Source organism: Grammomys surdaster, unplaced genomic scaffold (assembly GCF_004785775.1).
Source record: "Grammomys surdaster isolate TR1022 unplaced genomic scaffold, NIH_TR_1.0 125146, whole genome shotgun sequence".
Lineage (NCBI taxonomy): Eukaryota > Metazoa > Chordata > Mammalia > Rodentia > Muridae > Grammomys > Grammomys surdaster.
The window spans coordinates 598715-618238 of record NW_021620042.1 but is presented as its reverse complement, the minus strand read 5'-3'; the positions used below and the strand labels follow the sequence as shown (position 1 = coordinate 618238).

Here is a 19524-nt window from a genome sequence, read left to right as displayed (position 1 = left end):
CCAAACCAAACCAAACCAAACCAAACCAAACCAAACCAAACCAAACCAAACCAAACCAAACCAGGCTTTTGGATTGTTGAAAGATGGAGATAGAAGGAGAAAGAACTGGAAAGGCAGGAGTATGAGAGGTGGGTAAGAGGCTCCAGACGTGCACATAAAGACGTCAAAGCGCACAGGGCAGTGAGGTGGAAGGCTGCACTGACGAGCAGGTGACTCAGAGGGAATACCATCTGAGGGGAACAGAGCTTGAATCCCACAAAGTTAAGGAGATGCAAAGATTTCTGACTTTCCTTCGAAATCCCAGAGGTTCCTGCCCTATGAAGGAATACCATACCCCACAATTAGAGCAAAATAGATTTCCCAAAAGCAGAAAGCAAATAAAAAAAGCTCTCAAAGTTCAAGGCGATCTGCCATTGATTTAATTCACTAGTAGATTAGAATTCATCATCTCTCAGAGAAATGTAGCAAAACGCAGAATCTTCAGAATAACCAGACTGCAATAACATTGGAAACAAACAAATAGAAAAATATGAGTCAAAGTCGATAGAAAAAAATAAATCAGTAGAAAGTGTTTGATAAATAACCTAAGGGCTGAAATTAGAAGCACCTGGGAGTTACTGTATGTTAAAAAAAAAACAAACCTACATGGATTAAAGAAATGAGCGCTAACAACATTAATAATATCTAAACCATGAAATCAGCTATGAAAAATATCAGCCAAGGCTTAATATTTTATTAAATAAAGCAATCCAAATTTTGCTTTTGTCTTAAATAAATGATAAAATTCTATGTATATCAAAGAGTTGTTGTAAAATAAAGTTAAAATAAAATTATATATGGTTTATCATGAGTTAAAAAAAGAGAAAGAAATGAGAGCTAGTGATGTGGAACCAGTAAGCAATGCAAACAGATAAAGGACCAAAAACAAGACAAAAACAGATGGAAATCTAGAAACTGAAATGTGTAGCACTTCAGAGTTATTGTTTAGAATTATCAAGATACTGGATGTTCAACAAGAATGCATCAATGCAATAAGGTAAATATAACCAAAAGTTGCTCAAACTGAAACACAGACAAAACTAATTTAAAAATAAATGAGGGAAACATCAGTAATATGTAGGATAGTACAAATTATTTAGCATGTGTGCAACTTACAGTCCCAGAACAAGAGAAAGGACAGAGCAGAGAAATATATGTGAAGATGTTCTAATTTAATTTTCTAATGCCAAAAGATAGATAGAAACAAAGTAACTGCAGCATGACATAGCCACATGTCTGAAACACAAATATAAAGATAAAATTCTTAAAAGCAGCTAGATATGGTGGGAAAACTGTATCACACAAGAGAGGCAATGTCCAGTAATAACTGTTTTTGAGCAAAACAACTGGGGCCAGAGGTCCTGGTAACAGAGAGCTGCTGGGAGAGAGGGTTAGTTTTCTTTAGGTGTGGGGTCTGGGAAGTTGAACACACTGCACCAGTGGCCACATACCCAAGGGTGTAGAGCAAGCTTGAAAGCTAATGAGAACATGAAGGTGAGTCATATGATGTGGGTAGCGGGTAGACTGGAAGGAGTGGGAGGAGGGGTGAATGTAATCAAATTACAATGTATGAAATTCTCAAAAATTAATAAAAATATGGATTAAAAACAGTTGAGGCCCAAATGACATTGTGGTGTATCTTTAAAGACTATCAATCTTGAATTTTAAAATTAGTTCTCCAAATCAAGGAGAAATGTAGATTTCCCCCTTTGGATAAACAAGAGCTAAGGTAATTTGTCACTGGCAGGATTGCACTGTGAGAAATAAAAAACAAAGTTCTTCATGTTTAAGAAAACTAATGCCCATTGCAAATTTGGGTATACAGAAAAAACAAGAATTGAAAATAGTAAGTACGGGCTGGAGAGATGGCTCAAAGGTTAAGAGTACTGAGTGCTCTTCCAGAGGTCCTGAGTTCAATTCCCAGCAACATGGTGGCTCACAACCATTAGTACCGGGATCTGATGCCCTCTTCTGGTGTGTCTGAAGACAGCTACAGTGTACTCACATACATAAAATAAATAAATCTTAAAAAAAAGAAAATAGTAAGTACATGGGAAAATTTTTAGGAAAAAAAAAAAAACATGAGACCTTCAAAGTAAACAGATACAAAACACCTGTCAATATAGCCCTACGAATGGGATGGGATATAAAAATTCCACTGCTGTAAGTTTTGAATGTTATATTTGAAATGGTATAGATGAATTCTCAGTAACGTATGGTAACAAAAAGAGTTATATAGTTTATATAGTCTTTAGCAATGGTTCTTAAACTAGGGTATCTATTTTATAAATATCACCAAAGAAGTCATCAGGAATTTATGTTCACTGCCTCTTTCTCAAAGCTCTCAGATGGAGAGTTTGAATCTGTGTTTCATGGAACCAAAAATCTGATGCACATTTAGAAGCAAATCCATATGATATAACACTACAATAACAATAACAAATCTAGTTTAATAGACAGTAGAGGTATAAAAGAGAATACTAAAAAAATCAATTCAAAAAATGACAAAAGGAAAAACAGGTGAATAATTAACAATTAATATGAGAAGCAAAAAACAGGGGACTTCCGGTCTGGGCAGAGCGTAGAGCAGATCTCAGGTGGCAGCTCTGTACTCAACCTCAGAAAACCCAGAGGAAGAGGGCCTCCCAGGAGCTCTAACTCGGGCAGCATCTCAGGTAAGGAGACAGCTACACCCACCCCAAACAGGGGGTAACCGGGACCCACTGGGACCCAGGAATTCACTCCTGGCCCAGAGCATGGGTTCCTTCCGGTCTGGGCCCGAGCACTCAGCAGATTTGGGAAGTCAGTTCTGCACCCTCTCACAGAACCCAGAGGAAGCAGGGGTCCCAGGAGCTCTAACCTGAGCAGTATCCTAGGCAAGGAGGCGGCAACACCTGCCCCAAACAGGGAGTAACTGGGACCCACTGGGACCCAGGAATTCACTCCTGGCCTGGAGCACGGGTTCCTTCCAGTCTCCACCTGAGCACTGAGCAGACCTTGGGCCTCAGCTCTAACCCCAGCAGCAAAACCTATCCCAAACAGTTCTGACACAACCTAGATAATAGGAAAGAAAGGATCCAGAGACAGCAAAGGTAGCACAAAGGAGATCCAGATGGTGAAAGGCAAGCGCAAGAATACAAGCACCAGCAACCCAAGGTACTTACCATCATCAGAACCTAGTTCTCTCACATTAGAAAGTCCTGAACTCCCCATATGACCAGGAAATCAAGAACCAGATCTAAAATCACTTCTAATGATGATGATAGAGGACTTTAAGAAGGACATAAACAACACTCTCAAAGAAATTGAGGAGAACACAGGTAAACAGGTAGAAGCCCTTAAAGAGGAAACACAGAAATCCCTTAAAGAATTACAAGAGAACACAACCAAACAGGTGAAGGAATTGAACAAAACCATCCAGGACATAAAAATGGAAGTAGAAACAATAAAGAAATCACAAAGGGAGACTAGCCTGGAGATAGAAAACCTAAGAAAGAAATCAGGAGTCATAGACACAAGCATCACCAACAGAATACAAGAAATAGAAGAAAGAATCTCAGGTGCAGAAGATACCATAGAAAATATTGACACAACTATCAAGGAAAACACAAAATGCTCAAAGTTCTTAACACAAAACATCCAGGAAATCCAGGACACAATGAGAAGACCAAACCTAAGGATAATAAGTATAGAAGAGAGTGAAGATTCCCAACTTAAAGGGCCAATAAATATCTTCAACAAAATTATAGAAGAAAACTTTCCTAACCTAAGGAATGAGATACCCATAATCATAAAAGAGGCCTACAGAACGACAAATAGACTATATCAAAAAAGAAATACCTCCCGTCACATAATAATCAAAAAACAAAATGCACAAAACAAAGAAAGAATTTTAAAAGCAGTAAGGGAAAAAGGCCAAGTAACATATAAAGGCAGACCTATAAGAATTACACCAGACTTCTCACCAGATACTATAAAAGCCAGAAGATCCTGGACAAATGTCATACAGACCCTAAGAGAACATAAATGCCACCCCAGGCTACTATACCCAGCAAAACTCTCAATTACCATAGACAGAGAAACCAAGATATTCCATGACACAACCAAATTTACACAGTATTTTTCCACAAATCCAGCACTACAAAAGATAATAGCAGGAAAGCTCCAATACAAGGAGGGCAATCATACCCTAGAAAGAGTAAGAAAATAATCCCCTTCCAACAAACCCAAAAGAAGATAACCACACAAACGATGTCTCCACTATTAGCAAAAATGACAGGAAGCAACAACACCCTCTCCTTAATATCCCTTAATATCAATGGACTCAATTCCCCAGTAAAAAGGCATAGGCTAACGGACTGGATACACAAACAGGACCCAGCTTTTTGCTGCATACAGAAAACCCACCTCAGCCACAAAGACAGACACTACCTTAGAGTAAAAGGTTGGAAAACAATTTTCCAAGCAAATGGCCCTAAGAAACAAGCTGGAGTAGCCATTCTAATGGAGTAGCCAATCTAATAAAATCGACTTTCAACTTAAAGCTATCAAAAAGGATAAGGACATTTCATACTTGTCAAAGGAAAAGTCAACCAACATGAACTCTCAATTCTGAATATCAATGCACCAAATGCAAGAGCACCCACTTTCATAAAAAAAAAACCTTATTAAAGCTCAAAGCACACATTGCACCTCACACAATAATATTGGGAGACTTCAACACCCCACTCTCAGCAATGGATAGACCATGGAAACAGAAACTAAATAGAGATACAGTGAAACTAACAGAAGTTATGAACCAAATGGACTTAACAGATATCTATAGAACATTTCACCGTAAAGCAAAAGAATATACCTTTATCTCATCACCTCATGGTACCTTCTCCAAAACAGACCATATAATTGGGCACAAGACAGGCCTCAACAGATACAAAAAAAATTGAAATAATCCCTTGTATCCTATCAGATCACCATGGTCTAAGGCTGGTCTTTAATAACGACAAAGACAATGGAAAGCCCACATTCACATGGAAACTGAACAACACCCTACTCATTGATAATCTGGTCAGGGAAGAAATAAAGAAAGAAATTAAAGACTTTTTAGAATTTAATGAAAATGATGACACATCATACCAAAACCTATGGGATACAATGAAAGCAGTGCTAAGAGGAAAATTCATAGCTCTAAGTGCCTACAAAAAGAAACTGGAGGGAGCATACATTAACAACTTGACAACACATCTGAAAGCCCTAGAACAAAAAGAAGCTAATACACCCAAGAGGAGTGGACGGCAGGAAATAATCAAACTCAGGGCTGAAATCAACCAAATAGAAACAAAAAGAACTATACAAAGAATCAATAAAACCAGGAGCTTGTTCTTTGAGAAAATCAACAAGATAGATAAACCCTTAGCCAGACTAATCAGAGGGCAGAGAGACAGTATTCAAATTAATAAAATCAGAACTGAAAAGGGTGACATAACAACAGAAACTGAAGAAATTCAAAAACTCATCAGATCCTACTACAAAAGCCTATACTCAACAAAATTGGAAAATCTGGATGAAATGGACAATTTTCTAGACAAATACCAGTTACCTATGTTAAATCAGGATCAGTTAAACCATCTAAACAGTCCCATAACCCCAAAAGAAATAGAAGCAGTCATTAAAAGTCTCCCCACAAAAAAAAGTCCCGGACCAGACAGTTTTAGTGCAGAATTCTATCAGACCTTCAAGGAAGACCTAATACCAATTCTCTTCAAACTATTCCACAAAATAGAAACAGAAGGAACACTACCCAATTCATTCTATGAAGCCACAATTACGCTCATACCTAAACCACACAAAGACCCAACAAAGAAAGAGAACTTCAGACCAATCTCCCTTATGAACACTGATGCAAAAATCCTCAATAAAATTCTATCGAACCGAATCCAAGAACATATCAAAACAATTATCCATCATGATCAAGTAGGCTTTATCCCAGGAATGCAGGGTTGGTTCAATATAAGGAAATCCATCAATGTAATCCACTATATAAACAAACTCAAAGAAAAAAAAAACACATGATCATCTCACTAGATGCTGAGAAAGCATTTGACAAAATTCAACACCCCTTTATGATAAAAGTCTTGGAAAGATCAGGAATTCAAGGTCCATACCTAAACATAGTAAAAGCAATATACAGCAAACCAGTAGCCAACATCAAACTAAATGGAGAGAAACTAGAAGCAATCCCACTAAAATCAGGGACTAAACAAGGCTGCCCACATTCCCCCTACCTATGCAATATAGTACTGGAAGTCCTAGCCAGAGCAATTAGGCAACACAAGGAGGTCAAAAGGATACACATTGGAAAGGAAGAAGTCAAAATCTCACTATTTGCAGATGATAAGATAGTATATTTAAGTGACCCCAAAACTTCCACCAGAGAACTCCTAAACCTGATAAACAACTTTAGCAAAGTGGCTGGATATAAAATTAACTCAAGCAAATCAGTAGCCTTCCTCTACTCAAAAGATAAACTGGCTGAGAAAGAAATTATGGAAATGACACCCTTAACAATAGTCACAGGCAATATAAAATACCTTGATGTGAATCTAACCAAGCAAGTAAAGGACCTGTATGACAAGAACCTGTATGACAAGCCCCTGAAGAAAGAAATCGAAGAAGATCTCAGAAGATGGAAAGATCTCCCATGCTCATGGATTGGAAGGATTAATATAGTAAAAATGGCTATTTTGCCAAAAGCCATCTACATATTTAATGCAATACCCATCAAAATTCCCACTCAATTCTTCACAGAGATAGAAAGAGCAATCTTAAAATTCATTTGGAATAACAAAAAACCCAGGATTGCGAAAACTACTCTCAGCAATAAAAGAACTTCTGGAGGAATCACCATTCCCGACTTCAAGCTGTACTACAAAGCAATAGTGATAAAAACTGCATGGTATTGGAACAGAGACAGGCAGGAGGATCAATGGAATCGAATAGAAGACCCAGAAATGAACCCCCATACCTATGGTCACTTGATCTTTGACAAAGGAGCTAAAACCATCCAGTGGAAAAAAGACAGCATTTTCAACAAATGGTGCTGGTCCAACTGGAGGTCAGCATGTAGAAGAATGCAAATTGATCCATACTTATCTCCTTGTACAAAGCTCAATTCCAAGTGGATCAAGGACCTCCACCTAAAACCAGCCACACGGAAACTAATAGAAGAGAAATTGGAGAAAAGCCTCGACCACATGGGCACAGGAGAAAAGTTCCTGGACAGAACACCAATGACTTGTGCTCTAAGACCAAGAATTGACAAATGGGACCTCATAAAACTGCAAAGCTTCTGTAAAGCAAAGGACACAGTCAATAGGACAAAGAGGCAACCAACAGATTGGGAAAAGAGCTTCACCAACCCTACATCTGATAGACAGCTAATATCCAAGGTATACAAAGAACTGAAGAAATTAGACTCTAGACAATCAAAGAACCCTATTAAAAAATGGAGCACAGAGCTGAACAAAGAATTCTCAACTGAAGTAGCTTGAATGGTTGAGAAGCACCTAAAGAAGTGTTCAGCATCCCTAGTCATCAGGGAAATGCAAATGAAAACAACACTGAGATTCCACCTCACACCAGTCAGAATGGCTAAGATCAAAACACAGGTGACAGCAGATGTTGGCGAGGATGTGGAGAAAGAAGAACACTCCTCCATTGTTGGTGGGATTGTAAACTGGTACAACCACTATTGAAAGCAGTTTGGTGGTATCTCAGAAAACTGAACATAGTGTTACCTGAGGACCCAACTATACCACTCCTGGGCATATACCCAAAAGATGTTTCAACATACAACAGGGACACATGCTGCACTATGTTCATAGCAGCCTTATTTATAATAGCCAGAAGTTGGAAAGAACCCAGATGTCCTTCAACAGAAGAATGGATGCAGAAAATGTGGTACTTTTATACAATGGAGTACTACTCAGCTATTAAAAACAGTGAGTTCATGAAATTCTTAGGCAAATGGATAGAGTTGGAAAATATCATCCTGAGTGAGGTGACCCAATCTCAAAAGAATACACATGGTATGCACTCACTGATAAGTGGATATTAGCTCAAAAGCTCACAATACCTAAGACCACATGAAACTCAAGAAGAAGGAAGACCAAAGTGTGGGTGCTTTGGTCCTTTCTAGAAGGAGTATCAAAAATTTCAACCAGAGCTCACAAAATCTAAACCTCCAGCCTGAGAGCATAAAGAGAGGGACTCATGTCTCCACCTGTATAGGTAATTGAGGGTGGCCTTGTCAGACAGCAGTGGAAGTGGAGGGCCTTGGTCCCCAAAAGTTTGGATCCCCTAGTGTTGGGGAATTCGAGAGCAGGGAGATGGGACTGGGAGGATGTTTGGAGCACACCCTCATAAAAATAGGAGGGGGGGGTATGGGATAAGGGGTTTGGGGGAGAATGGGAGAGGAGATAACATTGAAAGGTAAATACGTAAGATATCCAATAAAAAAAGCAGATAAAGGGTCTAAAAAAAGAGAGAGAATTTACTTATTTTAAATTATTTTCAAAAGTTTCTAGGAGATGCTAATTGGCTAAGATATTATTTTAAGCTCTCCACAAAAGAATTTAAGTCTCTGTTTAATATTCTCAAGAGAGATGTAAATCCTAATTTCCCTCAACAATTAATTGACAAAAGAGAAGTAATCTGAAAACGATGACACAATAATGATAAATCACAGTGTGTTTTCCTTTGACATGGAACAGTTAAGAGCATTCAAAGGGATAAATAAACTTTACTGAGAATTAGATAATAAAGTCTGGAATGCTTTCGAAAGAAAAAAAAAAGAGAGAGAAGCAAAAAACAAAGTCAAAGATATAAACCAAACATAAATTCTATTAAATGTAAATGGTCTAAAGTCAAAGATGGTGGACTAGTTTTATAAGCAAGATGAAGTATGTGCTAATGTGTATTTTAAGCACAAAGACATGGAGAGATTACAAATTAAATGTGGAAAAATAAAACACAATACAAACAGTAAACATAAGAAAGCTGATGTGACTACATTAATATCAGACAAGGAAAACTTTAAAAGTTTAAAAGAGTACTGCTAGAAATACAGAATATGATTTCACACTGATCAAACTGGAGTTATAACAACCACAAATACACTATATATATACAATATACACATATACATATTCAAATAAAAACTGAAAGCAAAAAGATATATACATAACTGGAAATATAGAAAACTATCAGTAACCAGGAAAGCAGCTGTGTCTAGATAGCCAGGGCAGGTACATAGGATTTGAACACTATTATTACACACTTTCACTTATCCCCATTTTGGTCACCCAACTGCACAATATACATACTTTATTTTAAGCACATTTAGGAAAATCTGCGATAGCAAAAGGCTGAAGTTATGCAGATAGTATAAACCTATATATAAATGAAACACACACAAAAAGTTAGAGGCTCATGTCATTGAAAATAAGGTAACACATTTATAAATAATTTATGTGTCAAAGAAGAAATTATACTGTAAACAACTAACTGTTCTAAATTCAGTAACAATGGAAAGAAAACATAAACTTGTGGGTCCCAACTAAAGCAGCACTTAGTGACAGTATTTTTAGGTTTATATGCTTATATTAGAAAAGTATAAAATTAAAGATCTAGAGTCTACCTTTAGAATCTATAAGAGAAGAGAAACTGAACCTCAACTAAATAATTCATGAAATAATCAAGGACAAGAAAGAGACAAACAACCTCGTGGAGAGACACATGTCTGGCCATTGCAGAGAGCTGGGAATGGGCTTACTTCCTCTCACTCCGGGCACCACAGAGAACCTTGTGAGAGTATAGATCTGTCTCAGGAAACCTATTCCAGTCACTGCTCAGGTCTAGTGGAGTCCCACCCAAGGGGGGGGGGGGCAGAGAGAGGTAAGAAAGAGCAGGAAACACATAGGGCTGGGGGTTGGGTGGGGGTGGAGTGCGCTCCTTAGTGATGCAGAAGGGAAGGCATGAAAAAACCCTGTTACTGGAAGAGAAGTTCTAGTGGAAGCCCTGAACACTTCAGCTTGCTGATTTTTCTCTTGCCAAATTGATTTTAATGAAGTCAAGAGCTATTTACACAGTAAGCTTTTTATTTTTTTAAACTATTATTAAGAGTAACCGGTATGTAAAATTCACTTGTTCTTTGAGGGAGATCTAAAGATCAGTCGGTTATTTCAATAAATAATATAACTCATGATCCCCAACTAAGTTTAAAATCCTACCAGTCATTCCATCGGTATCAGTACACTAATAAACTGCTAAAGAATACCTACAATTACAAGATAAATAATTTACAAGTTTAGAGAGGAATGCAAATGACCTGTAGTTCTCTAGTAGATACTAATCAGTTCTCATAAAAATGAGGAAATTCTGTTTCTCATAACAGATAGTGTAGAACACATTTTTAAAAACACATTTCTGCAACATGGAGGAAAAAGTCATTTCATATATGTCTGATTTGACTACTCCAAAATGTTCTTTTATAAACTTTTGTACAAAATGTATAGTGTATACTCTGGAAAAATGCAGAGGCTAGAGATGTACAAACAGCACACTGCTTGGGAACCTAATGATGCAAAAATGTTAGAGGAATTAATCCGTGTACAAATAGTGCATTATTAGGTAAATATGTACACACAGCACATGTAACTTGCCGTGGATTTGGTCTAATGCTATTTATATTAGGTTGATTGGGTCCTCCAAATTGCATGAGAGTCTGCATGTCTGCATATAAGATGCCGAGGGGCCTTGTCCCTAGTTCATTTTGATTGGTAAATAAAGTTGCTGATGGCCAATGGCTGGGCAGGGAGACAGAGGTGGGACTTTTAGGATTCCTGGGCAAGGGAGGAGGAAGAACAGAGACGCCATGCTGGGAGAGGAGTAGCTGCCATGCCTGAGAAGTGCAGGACAGAGAGACAGCCAACATGTAAGATCCGGGAAGAGGAGCCCCAGCCTCCTCCTCCCCACCCCCACCCCCCGGACTCCACTGGATCTAGGGCAGCAAAGATAGAATATAGATTTTAGTAAGTAATAACTTAGTAATATTGGTGGTAAGGTGTTAGCTCAAGAAGTGGACCAACCATTGAGCTGTTAAAGGCATATTAAATATAAGGCCGTGTGTGTGTGTGTGTGTGTGTGTGTGTGTGTGTGTGTGTTTGGGTAAGTAGCCTGGAGTGTGCTGCCGCCACTGGGATGATTTGATTAGTAATATTTGGGTTCAGCAACAGTAGCTTGCAGGCTAATACAGTGTACTGTGCAGACACAGACCCATAGAAACGAACGCTCACCCAAGACTCCCAAGCAACTGGCTAACAAATGATGTACAGAAACGAATATGGTTTGGCTCTATTTCTGGTATTCTACTGAACTCGCCTCCACACCATAACCATTCATGAAATGAGCTCTAAGGAAGTATAGAGGCTCATCCTAGCCTTTGGGAGGTAGAGACATAGAGATCTGAAATCCAAGCCTAGTCTTTCTCCTCTATATGGCAAGTCTGAGGTCAGCATAGGCAATACGAAAGTGACTAAGGAAAAAAGGAAGGAAGGAAGGAAGGAAGGAAGGAAGGAAGGAAGGAAGGAAGGAAGGAAGAAAGAAACAAGGGAAGAAGGAAGGAAATGAGTTCTGTGGATTTTCAGTGAAGCCAGAGAGGCAGGAGTATCTTTCTGAGGCTGACTGGTAAGTGAGGCTATTGATTTGGGCCCAACTTTCTCGGTCCCATAGAGACTATATCATTGTCCAGTGAGGCTGGTCAGTCTGTGCTGTCTGCAGTTGTGGTAGGTCTGGGATGAAAAGCAGCTAGTCAAGGTTCCAGAAGGCTTCTGAGGTGTGGACCAATGTAGATGGAGCACCTAGATGTTGGCATCTGGAAGCACCACAAATTCAAAAATTGACTGGAAACCTAGAACTTGAGTGCTCAGAAAAGAAACCAAAGGAAATCAACAAAGCTGAGCTTAAAAAAAAAAATACAAGCATTTTTTTCTGTATTGTTTCAAACTGCAAACTTGTTTTGTTTTTAATTGTATGATAATTTAGGAAGTGCTTAAAAGTAAACATTGTTTCAAAAAGTATAGAAAGCAACAAAATTTGTCTTTGGCTTCTCTCTCTCAATTAAAAAAATGACGAACAACTTTGTGCTATTCTTGATCTGGTGCCAAATGAGAGAGAAAAGAAAACTACTGAGGGACACAGGGTCTTAGAGTAACTTAAGCTGCGGCATGCAGATGCAAGGCCTGGGGAGGAGAGCAGGAAGGGACTGGCTTTGCATCCAAAGCCTGTGGGCTTAGAGCCTGACTCAGCTGCAGGGGAATGGAAAGCCTCAGTCAGAAAGCTTTCTGTTTCAGAGTATTGGTCTCCTAAACAATAAAATGGAATCATCAATGCCAAACTGGTAAATGGCAATATGGGTGCAAACAAAAAGCCATCAACAATCCCGCCTGTGGAGCCTTCTGTGTCACATGTACATCAGTACATGGCAGAGAGGGAAGAGCCTATGTCTGCACTCAGTGTTCTGATCTGTGGAAATCTGAATGATGCCTTACACTCTGAAAAAAGCAAGCCTGAAAGAACACCAGTCTGGCATGTAGGCTTGTACTGGCTTCCGGGGCAAGGAGCAAGCCAGAGACTAGAAGAACAACACCACCTGAGACTGTGGGCCACAGAGAGATGGCTCTCATGTCAGGCCCAGACAGGAAGGGCACCATGCTGAGTGGGGTTGGGGCAGACCATGCCCAAGATAGCCCCTGCCTGACACCATAATGTAAGGTGGGTTATACCACTCCTGAGACCACTCCTCTGATGATCCTAGACACTCAGAGACCCCAGCCACCACTAACAGAGCAAGTAAGTGGTGCAAAAATGGAAGAGAAAGAGAAATAGAAGGATGTGGACACCGTGAAGAGAGGCAGAACTGGAGAATCAGGGGTGGTGAGGAACAGCCTGATGGAGTAGGAGTAGCTGGTGATGCCACCTGGGACTATGGTGGGTCCTGGCCTGTGCTGCCCTTAGGTTCATATCTGGGTCTGCAGCTTTGCAGCAACAGGGGGCTGTTGCCACCAAAAGCCAGATGGACATCCTTGGTCTGGGCTGCTGCCTGGAGACATATTGATGTCTGAGGGTGGTGTAGAAGTAACGTAGGCATCATGGAAGATCTGGTCCTGGGGGCATGAGAGCAGAAAACTAATCCTATCCCAGCCAGCTGCAGTCCTTGGGAGAGCCCTTCTGCCCTCCACTGCTAGAGTTGAGGGTTGAGCTGGATGATATTGTAGCACGAGAAAGCTGGCCCTGCACCATGCACTATGCAGTGGTGTGCACGAGCGAGAGATATCCTGCTCCTCCTCTCACCACCTGCAGCAGGCAGGAGAGCTGGCCCTGGGTCATGAGAGCAGGAGAGCTGGCCCAGCCCCTCACTAGCTGCAGGACTCAGGAGAGTGGGCCCTGCTTCTTGTCTGGGGAGCACAGTAGAGGTGACTGACCTTGGGGGGTGGGTAGGGGCAAGCCAGCCTTGAGGGTTTGAGTCAGGGAGAGAGCTGGCTCTGCCTATTGTCTGCTATGTGGTGCTGTCATCAAGGGAGAGATTCCTGTTGTGGATTTGGTTTATTGCTTATATCATGTTAATTGGATTCCCAAATTACTCGAGAGAATTCACATGTCTGCATGTGAGATGCTGACTGTCCCTGCCCCCCAGCAGGTTCTAATTGGTGAATAAAGTTGGCTGGACAGGGAGACAGAAGTGGGACTTTAGATTTCCCGAGTAAGGGAAACAAAGGAAGGAGGAGGTTTTAGAATTGCCATGGCAGGAAAGCAGAAAGATCAGGCCTGAGAGCTGCAGGAGAGAGAGCAAACAACCACCATGTAAGACAGGGGAGAAAGCATACAACCAGGTAAAAATCAGGGAAGATTCTCTGATTGGGTCTTGGGTAGCAAAGATGAGATAGAGATTTTAGTAAGTAATAATTTAGTAAGGAATATTGGAGCAGAGGTGTTAGCAATGCGGAAGTTTGGAAGTAGCCTAGCCATTGAGCTGCTTAGGGCATATTAAAATTAAAGTTTTGTGTATGTCTTTTATTCGTGAATCTAAAACATTTGGATGAGTAGCCTGACAGGGAGTTTAGAGTCGATTAACCTATTACCACATCAGTTCCCCTCCCCTTCCTTTTGTCCTTGCCACTAGTGGCAGGAGTGAGACTTGGTCCCATCCCACAGCTGCTTTGGCACTCAGGCCACCGAACTACTTTGGCTCTGCACTTTGCTCTCATCTTGAGTTTGATTACTTCACTTTTTAAAAGATAAAGTGAGAAAATTCAAATAACTGTCAGATCTTAATTAAATATAAGTGAGCAGAATACATCTTCAGCCGTGATTCAACTCCAGTCAACAAATGTGTGTGTGTGTGTACTCATATGCATGTGTATGTGTGTATACATGTGCATGCACATGCCCTAGGGATCTAACCCAGGGGCCTCAAGCCATCTAATTAAGTACTCTCCCAGTGAGCCGTATCCCAGCCCAAAGGTTTGCAAGGCAAGGTTGAAGGAGTCAAAATGTAGCCCATCCATTGCCTCCAAGACTTTACATTGTAGGGGGTCAGGGAGCTCGGAGAAGTTGGAATAAGTCATATGAAATTGATCTGATGTTACTTTAAGATATAGCTATACAAGGGGGTGGGGGGAAGAAGCCTTTATGAAGTGAGGACCAGTCAGGAATGGGAGGGGTACAGTGTAAATATTAGTAAAGTACAATGGATAGTGTATATGAAAACGTCATGATGGAATCTGATATGTATATGTTAATTAACAAAAGAAAGAAAGGAAACACCCGAGTCAAGCCCTAGAGAATGATTAGAATTTGAAACATCAAAAGGACAGATATACAGCAACTGGAACAGAGCATTTACTCCAAAAGAGGCAGGGGCATAGTCAATCTGTGGAGACAAGAGGCAGGCAGGCTGCAGCTCTAGGAGAGGCAGGCACTGAGCAGCAATCTGCACGATGAGGTAACTGAAGGGTGATTAGGACCTGTGGAAGTTCTGAGGACAAAGCCCCTTCTGCTATGGGATCTGGAGGGCATCCCAAGGTCCATATATGAAGGCTTGGTCCCCAGCTCAGTGAAGCATCTCTGTCTTCCGCACTGTTTTCTGTCTTTGATTGGTAATAATACCTCATGACTCTTTTCCCTCAGATTTTCTTGGGTCCTGTCATCTCTGTTAGGATTTTCTCCCTGGAGTTCAGGTTCTTTGGGTCAACTTCTGAGTTACAGAGGTGAAGCTTTGATCTGCACACTGACTTCAGAGAAGTTACTTTGTATCTCTATTTGCTGATTTGCTACATGAACTACAGAAGGGCTACCTGATGACTTATCCCAGATCAGACCAGCACTGAGGTCATGTGACCCAGAGGGTGACACACAGAAGGGTTTAGTGAATGGTGCTATAGTTATTGTTACTGTCATCATTCCAGTTATCATCTTTTAAAATTACTCATATTTTAAATTTACTTTTAAAAGTTTTTCATATAACATATTTTGTTCATATGATTTCCCTCTCCCCAGATTTTCCCCTACACCCATTCAACTTCATATTTTTTCTTTCTCATAAAAAAAAAATCAAGAAAGGGGAAAAAGGAAATCCCACCAAATAAACCAAAAAAGCACATAAAAATGAAGAGTATTTTGTGTTGAGCAAATACTCCTGAGTATGGGCTGCCCTGGAATACGGTTGTAGAGCCAGAGCCACCCCTCTGGAGAAAACTGATGTCCCCTTTTCCAACAGATACCATTTGCAAATAGCTTCTTGGTTAGGAGCGGGTGTGTGTACCTCCCCTTGTCTGTGCCGGGGTTTGTCTGACTTGACCTTGTGCAGGTCTGTGTATGACATCATAGTTTCTGTCAATTCATATGTGCTTCAGTCCTGCTGTGTCCTCTCCAATAGTTTCATTCCAGATATTAACATCTAGTATTGTTTACTACCAGGACTATGCTTGGAACCAGACCATCTGTTTCTATACTGCACCATTTCTACCTGAAGCGTTTCTTAAGCTTAAAAACAGCAACAGTCACAACAACAGCTCAGCTGGCCATGATGGCACATGACTTTAATCCCAGCACTTACGAAGCAAAGGCAGATAGATCTTTTTCAGTTCTGTCCTTTCTCAAAAGCAAATAACCAACTTAATTTTTTTTTAACAGACCTTGATACACTAAAAAGCAAACGATCACAAAAGGAGAGCTTCTGAGGTTGAAGTGACTGTAAAGAGTCTGGTTTTCTGTTGGTGTCTGACTGGCTCAAGGGTCTTTACTTCCAGATCCTGGGATCAGGGGCTGAAGTGCTTATTTTACATACCAAAGCAGACCTGGCCTCCAGGTTCTCCCAGCATCCCTCAGTCTCTACCTGACTTACCCTGTCCCCAACCCTGAACTTTCCAGTCTTGGGACTTGGCTGCCCTCCCCCAGAGGTTCTTCCCTAGATAATCCAGACATTTTGGTTCCCTCCCCTCTCTCTTCCCATGGCCACCATTTCCATGGCCCCAGTTCTTGGGACCAGTAAACTCAGCCAAGAGCAGCTTTTCAACAAACTTTCACATAATATAATCTGGCTTGGATTGGTTTACTTCACCATTGGAGAATAACTTATCCCAAGTACAAAACCCTGGAAGAGGGTCGGGGTCAGGGTGTGCCAGGGATGCTAGGAGAAGCTGGAGACCAGGTCTACCCTGTCCTTGTGCTGCTTGCCTCACTGTTCCTCAGTAAGCATGGCATCTAAGTAGGATGGTGTACTTTAATAAGAAAGAACACTCATGTGCTCAGGGAAATTAGACATAAAAAGCCCCGGTGCCAATGTCTGCAGGTACTGACACTTTTTGGAATATTCGTGGAAGGATTCATGGAGTATGGGATACCTGGACTAGATCCTGTGAACAGATACTTAGCCAAACAGAGACAGGTGACTGACACTAGACAAAAGGCCCCAAATTGCATGCATTTGTGAAATTATGCTTTATACATAGAGCTTACTGCAGGAAGGGAAAGCATACTAAACAGTGAGGTTGGTTCTGCAACACCTCAGTGCTGGGACCTCACCGTGAGCCCTGGGGATGGAAACAGCTGTGCCACATCTTGGTTCCTTCTGGCAGGAGGAAACTGCAAGATGGGGTACCTCAAGCCTTTTGCTCATTCTGCTTTGATGAGGAGATTTGAGAAGAATATCTGGCTTGCTTGCCTCAACCCATATTCTTCCCACCGAGGAGAAAATTCTGTCAGAGAGTAGGTCCACAGCCTCCTGTGTTCTGGGGAGGCCTGCCCTGATCCAGTGGGGCCCATGCCTGCATCCTGTTCCCAGGCTCCAGTTGCAGATTTCTTTTGCACTCACCACAAAGCCGGCTCCTTCAACTTCCCCCTAGGAAAAGGCTGATACTTTATCTTCCACAAGCCACTCCTTGGCTTTTCAATCTGCCCAGAGTCTAGGTGGGGAAACAGCACTATTTACAGGTCTCTTGGAGATTGAGACCAACCAACACCATATTCGCTGGGAAAACAGAGGGACAGAGAGTTTTGCTAAGCCTAAGACTTGCTCCAGGGTCCTGCGCTGTGTCATAGTTGTCTGTTGTCCCCTGCTCATGGTCCCTTTATTTTGGTCCTAGCTTCCTAGTTCCCCATATGTGATGTTTATTAAAGGCAAGGGATCCACAGACTTGGGCCACTGTGATAATGTAGATACTAGGTAAGAAACCGCTTCACAGCAGAGCATGTTTTAAACCCCTCCTGTTGTCATTTGGGTTGTCCTTTTAAGAATTAACAAGATTGTCAACTTTCTCCAGCTACCTTGCTTTTCTTTATGTGAGTTTTAATGTTTACTATGTTGTGTGAAATAAGTAGAATTTTCTTTTTATACTTTAAGGCTACAAAGAAGATTCACTAAGAAAGATAGCGATTTACAAGGTGGTTTACTACTTATGATATTATTCAACTAAATGATCTTGTTTAATACTTTGTTATCTATCCAATATCAATAAGTCTGAGGTTGGGCAGATGGTGTTCTTCATTAAGACTTGGGAATCAAGAGCAGAGGCCTGGCCCCAGTGCATTCAAAGGCCTCTGCACTGAGACACTCTTGGGTGGGACGACCTGACCTCATGAGCAACATTTCTTGTTTTCAATACAAGAATTCACGTTCAACATCAGAAAGGCAATGTCACTAAGTCATTTTTAAAATTAACCTTCTGCTTAAATCTCATTTTCATTTTTAAAAGTTCATTTGTTGTCTTGCTTGAGGGTTTTTTTTTTCTCTCCTCAGCTGACAACTGCCCAGCAACAGTAGCCCATGCTTGGAGTCACTATTTTGGGCTACATCACGTGTCACTTACATAACCTTGTTTAACTGCTTTTGAACTGGTTCAAACAACCTGGGAAACAGATTAAGGCGGTCCCGGTCGCAGCAAATCCCGGCCTTGCAGATTTTGGTGTGTGATTTCCCATCCCCCACGCCGAGTCAGACTGTGGTGAGATGGAGTGCAGCAAGAACTGGTTATTCATTCCTAGAGCCAACTAAAACACGGGGTAATTAACGTCCTCTGCTCAGTTAAAACCAGTCTGGCCTGCCCACAATCTGCCAATGGACAATGATCCCCTGCTGCTGAGCTTTCTGAGTGAGCTTTAAAATGCCAGGGGGGAAAGATATCAGAATAGGTTGTCTCTGCCACCTTGAAACAGAATCTCAAAGTTATATGTCAGGATCCTAACTTTAAGTTGAAAGTCAGATTGGATTTATGGTTCAGGAGTTTGTTACCATGAAGAGTAAGCATCAAATCCTGGCATAAACACCCTTTTTAGAGTGAAAGGTGTTAGTTTTTCAGTAAAAATATATGCATTTGTATGTGTGTGTGTGTGTGTGTTTGCTAACTATCTGACTTATATTTTAAACACTTTTTCATAAAAGATAATAAAAGTAAATATATGGCGAAATCAAAATGCTGGAAGATTTTAACCTAAAGAAACACTCGTCAAGACAAACAGTAGTCGAAGTGAATTCCCAACAAGGAAATAATAATAATGATAGCAATAATAGTAATAATGATAATCTATACACAGTGTATTTTTCCCAAGAATATATTACATCCTATCCACATCCCATACTAGGTCTTACATTTTTGGGCTTCATTATACAACATCATCTGTTGTACAGACAAACTATTAAATTACGCAGGACTCTCGGCAGATAGCTAACATTTGTTAAATTTTCATTATGTGGCAGCTGATTTACAAATTATATAATTTAGTCCTTAATTTCAATTGCTGTAAGAGGGAGAGCCGATGAGATCAGAGCAATTGTCTCTATTTTGCCAAATAAGACTCAACCATGTAGCTAGGCTAGCTGTAATCTATGCTCGGAGCTAGGCTAGCTGTAATCCATGCTCGGAGCTAGGCTAG

At 40.7% G+C, this 19524-nt stretch overlaps 1 protein-coding gene and 1 pseudogene across 1 annotated transcript in view; one reads left to right on the top strand and one right to left on the bottom strand.

Moving 5' to 3' along the window:
• Positions 1-19524, bottom strand: part of Nr3c2 (nuclear receptor subfamily 3 group C member 2) — a 320864-nt gene that overhangs the window by 82753 nt on the left and 218587 nt on the right. The window lies entirely within an intron of this gene.
• LOC114637043 lies at positions 12535-12647 on the top strand (annotated as a pseudogene).